Source organism: Pieris rapae, chromosome 20, assembly GCF_905147795.1.
Source record: "Pieris rapae chromosome 20, ilPieRapa1.1, whole genome shotgun sequence".
In the NCBI taxonomy this organism is placed as follows: Eukaryota; Metazoa; Arthropoda; class Insecta; order Lepidoptera; family Pieridae; genus Pieris; species Pieris rapae.
Genome location: NC_059528.1, coordinates 3855091 through 3860569, shown reverse-complemented (window position 1 = coordinate 3860569; position 5479 = coordinate 3855091). Strand labels below are relative to the sequence as shown.

Genomic DNA, 5479 nt, shown 5'->3' with positions numbered 1-5479 from the left:
TCGTTTTAATTTACCTGTACGTTTACGGTTAAATATAATCATAAATAATTCATTTATACAATTAGGTCATCGCTTGAAACTACCGATTATGTAGTGTTTTCATAGTGGTATAATCATTGTTTTATTTATGTGATTTCGAAGATACTATGATCTCTAATGTATTGTAATAAATTCTATCCGTATAACCTCGACGTCCACCGTTCCACAACTGCGGGATTTTCAAGGCAGTTCTGGCCGCGCACCACCACTTTGTGGAACCAGCTGCCTACTGAAGTTTTTCCGAACCAATTCGACTTTTGGTCCTTCAATAAAAGAGCGTACCAATTCTTAAAAGGCTGGCAACGCACTCGCGAGCCCTCTGGCATTTAGAGTGTCCATGGGTGGCGGTATCACTTAACATCAGGTGAGCCTCCTGCACATTTGACCCTGTTCTATAAAAAAAAATGATAGCCAACATTTTGAAATGTAGTTCATTACAAATTTCATATTATTTTTGCATATTGCCAATATATTCAATAATCTAGACGACTTATTTTGTGAGAATTTTTTGCTTCACGCGATCCCAAGGTCAGAGCTCTGTTAGAAGATTATGATAATAATAATAATAATTAATATAAATAAACAATAACATAGCACTGTAGCTATTGGAAGTTACAGAGTACGAGCACAGGAAGCTTCTTACTACTAATTAATTATTTGTTTATTTTGTACATAAATTACAAACAGATACACCAAAATTATAGCCAGAGATGGAACACAAAATACAATTAACTACAAAAAGGTCAATACATTTAACTAACTGTATTTCAAATTCATATACGTGTTTGACAGACGGGAGTCACATTTAGCGCTGTCTAGTTTCAAAATCTTATCCTATTTCACTAAACATTTGTTTAATTTATTTATTTTTACAATTGCTATAAGATAAAGATGATAACTAATAGTTTGTAAAAGCAGTTAATGATAATTTAGAAGCATTTAATTTTTAATATTTGTTAACGTTTATAAGTTAACCAATATGATATTAATTATATTGCCGGCTATTAGGAAAGTTGTATGTAATGCCGGTAGGCCTCAAACTCGTAAATCGTTTAAATGTGCTATCACAATTGGATTAAAATTATATTATTTTTCCGACGTTATGTGGCATAGTTACTTTTCTACATAACACGCCAAGATCACACCTATTCATGAGAATTATGACAAAATTAATACGAAAATTGAAACCAGCTCCTTCAGCCTTCGCCGTTATATGCCACCACAATGCCATAATTGGCAATAACTCGATATCATTTTATCAAAGCCAGTGCTGCCAACGAAACTTCTGTAACATAATGTTACAGATATATTTGTATGTTTGTGAGTTCGAAACAAAAAAACACAAACTGTCCACCGTTTTCAAAAATTCTTTCATAATTGAGATGCAATCCTTGAGTAACCTAGGAGAAGCCACTATTGTAATCGATAGGTAATTAAAGCTTTACGATCTTCTTTAAACATCTCGAGACAACCCTATCTCTTCCGATATAGCAATTTCGTACACCGCAGTAGGTGGCAGTTCTCTCACCATGGCTTCCTTCCTGTTTAGTTTAGTATGGTTTATACTATAAGTAACGGTGTTCGATGCCTTTATCTCGGAGGCTGTACATTATCTCCCTTCGGTTTAACGCTTTAATGAAAACCTATTATTTTAAGGCTTCTTGTAAGCGCCTTTTCAGCTCTTTCATTACCCTATATTGGAGTAATAAGTTTATCGATGACACAATTACCTAGTTTCTTATCTTACTTATTAAGTTTAATTTATGTAGTAAGTAGATTGCGGCTTCAACTCTGTTTGTCTCTTTAACCCCGGCTTTATACTCATCATTGGACGCCAGAACTCAGAGCAGAATAATCACCTCGATGTCCGTAGTTTCACAACTGAGTTTTTTAAAGGCATTTTTTTGCCGCGCCGCAGCTGCTAGTAGTACCAAATTGACTAAGGGTTGAAGAAAAGAGCTACTAATTTTTAAAAAGCCTCCAACGCACTTGCGAGCCTTCTGGCAACGAGTATCATTTCATTAACATCAGGTGAGCATTCTGGCCGTTTGAGGTGTATAAAAAAAAGATTTTCCTTTCCAATTAATGTATGATTGATGATAGCTTTTTTAAGAATTACATACAAAGCTATATTTATCTTCCAACTTCAACACAAATTTTGATCAAAATATTTTTTTTGTTTTTTTAATACTTTGGTGTGCAGAAATAATAATCAGCTAGATAAAGTTATTCAGAGGTTGGAAGCAATTCGCTTCTATATATCTTAATATATATATTTCTTGTGTGCGTGTGTATGTGACTGAACTCCTCCTAAACGACTGGACCGATTTAGACGAAATTTTTTGTGTGTGTTCAAGGGGATCTGGGAATGATTTAGATTCACAATTTTGTCCGCTGGACAATGTTTTTTTAATTAATTTTCAATTTATTAGTTGTTGTTGATTTTGGAATGTTTTACATTGGATGGAGATGGCGCTGCTAATATTCGAATTTTAATTTTAGTCTGTCCCGAAATTTAAAAAAAGTTTTGTTATCATTGTGTTATATCGTGTGTGACCATGTGCTGGATCGTTAGATATTGTCATAACATTTGAATAATAATTTTCATCAAAATGGCTTATTAAAAATTGAAATTTTGAAATTAAAGACGTATAGACACGACAACGTCTGTCGGATCCGCTAGTATTATATATATTTGTAAATAAATATATCTTATACATAATTTGAATGTTATATATCTTCATAAAACCGACAGTAAACATATTATGACCGTAATAATTTGGATACCATGGCTACAATGCCTTTTCGTGCAAAAAATATGCCTGTAACATACTTAAAGTATACTCTTCTTTATAATCTGTTTTGATTTCACAAATTGCATTTGAAATGTAAGATTTGAGTTTTTTCTTCAGCGTTTTACATTATTAATATAATCCTTTGATACGGAAGTCTTATTTATTCGATTGTATGAAATATTTTAACAACCCCAGCCTTGTCGAAAATTAAAAGTTCCCTTTGACCTGTTTCGCACTAAGGTACGTCTAAGAAAAATTGTTCTTGAAAAGCCTTTTCGTTTGCAAAGGTTTTAATGTAATAGGGTCGTGTTTTTTAAACCCTTATTCACTGCATTAAGTACGTAGAGTGCGCTTTAAAATAGCACTGTGTTTTACCATAATATATTACTATATGTACTAAGTATATAAGTAGGTTAGGTAGGTAGGTGGACTCATTTTCCACAATTATACTCAATTACTAGGTATATAATTTCACTTTTAAAAATGTATTCTTTTTTTTTAAATTTGAAACTAAAAATGTGCCTTGATCGGTATAGTTAAATTTTTAGCAGCGAGACGCGTGACTCTCAACCCTAAGGACATGAGTTGAAATCTCCAAATTCATAGATTTTATTTTATTTTTGAAAACTTATATAGGCGCATGTGGGGTTTATTAAGTATACCACATCATACATAGTACTAAGTCTAAGGCATATTACAAAATCTTCCATCTAAAATGTGGGGATGGTTGGTATCGGTTGATGTATTTGTATAGCAGTTACATATTAGAACTATAGATGGCAATTCTCTCGCATAACTTCGTATGTAGAAAACGCAGATTTTTTAATTATTAACATTATCATTATCACGTATACAGTATGTAAATAGTATGAATATAGATATACAGATACATGGAGTGATCATATACTGGTACATGATCATCTATTAGAGATTTTACCTTAGTAATATTTAATTTACAAAGTAGTTTCACTTCTGACATATGTACTTTACACGCATTGACTTTTTTACTCAAAAATCGCATTAGCATCGCAACTCTCCATGAGTTGTGAATATTTGCATAGCTGTTCACTCTTGTATAAAAAGAAAGTCTGAAACCAAGGCCCATATTGGTTGAAATTTCTCTGAATTATACTACTATACACCAAACCGACAATTTGTACTAAATAATAGGAAATACATTATATATTGTCCCTACAATAATATAACACAGAGCTGGCGCGGCCTGTGATGCCGCTGAAAAGGCTAATAATAATAGCCTTTTTTATCGGACATTTCGGCGTATTCTTTATTTTTATTTTTCGTAGATTGATTCTTTCTTCCATTTCTGCTTGTCCGCTTGCCAGGTGGCAAAGGCCTCCTCCAATCTACTCCATTCTGGCCTTTCTAAGGCCACTCTACCCCATGTTGTTCTCTAACCTGGGTAGAGTTTGTTTGCTGTTTTCTTTATAATTTTGTTTTTTATTTATTTTTGGAGGGTTTCGGTCTAATTCCCCACGGGGACCAGCCGGGTTGGGTTCCTCGGTAGTATAGTGGTCAGTATCCCCGCCTGTCACGCGGGAGACCGGGGTTCGATTCCCCGCCGTGGAGCCGCTGAAAAGGCTAAAGAATGCAAATCTAGGGAACTAGGCTCTGAATATTATTTTGTCCCATTCGGTGATAGCCTTGGTCCGTGGGGGTCTAGCGATATAAGGCTTTTCAAAGAAATAGCAAACAGACAAAGAATTTCTAGTCTAGCTATTCAAAGGGGGAACGTTGCCAGTATCTTCGGAACCTTGCCTAAAGGGACTCCTTTCAATACTACATTTTAAGCTTAGTTTTTTTTGTTATATTAATTTATCCATGAAATATATTTTATGATGCTTACCCCATAATATTTAATATGTTTTCATGCAGGAATATCGAAGGTACATTACTCCTATGGCCCACAATTGCCACCCTCTACAAGAAAAACGTGATATGCAGTTTTTGCTTCGAACGTACGTAACCGGGTTTCATTAGTCATTGGGGTGAATTAATTAGGTTTTTACCTTTAGTTTTTGAGGAAGAGTAATGTTTTACAAACATAGATTAAACTACTGCATTGATATAAAATAAACTAAATAAACTAGATTAAAAATCATATTTAGCGGTCGGTAAAATATCTTTTCAATTCGTTTTTGTAACAGCAATTTCATATTATGAAAGATAATTTTATTTTATAATTATCATAATATTACTAGTAGTTGCCCGTTCTTCTCAGAACAAGGCCTCCTGGTAGTTTTGCGAACGGATGGCGTAGTTTTGCTCTTTCGCGAATTTTGTAAACGTTTTTGACATTCGCATGCCCTAAGACGCATCTTAATTGAATAAATCAATTTTGATTTTGATTGAGTTCTCAAATAAAATATTTTAATAAAATCTGTCTTAATCCCAACTATTTTGTTTGATGTTTTTACATCAGCTAACAGTCCCTATCCGGGACATGGATGGAGTTTCTTTAATCATACACGGGCAAGTAGATGATGTCTGTCAGTTTTTTCTCCCTAAACATTTATTTCACCAGGAACCTATTCCCTTCAATCCACCAGTAAAACACTAGCCATGTGTAATTGATCAACTTGTATAACATCAACACTCAATAAAATATTTACATAGAAAAACTTCAA

At 33.7% G+C, this 5479-nt stretch overlaps 1 non-coding gene across 1 annotated transcript; it reads left to right on the top strand.

The window, feature by feature from the left end:
- Nucleotides 1–4349: 4349 nt before the first annotated feature.
- Nucleotides 4350–4421, top strand: Trnad-guc. The gene has a single exon. It is a non-coding gene; the product is annotated as a tRNA-Asp (tRNA).
- Nucleotides 4422–5479: the final 1058 nt, after the last annotated feature.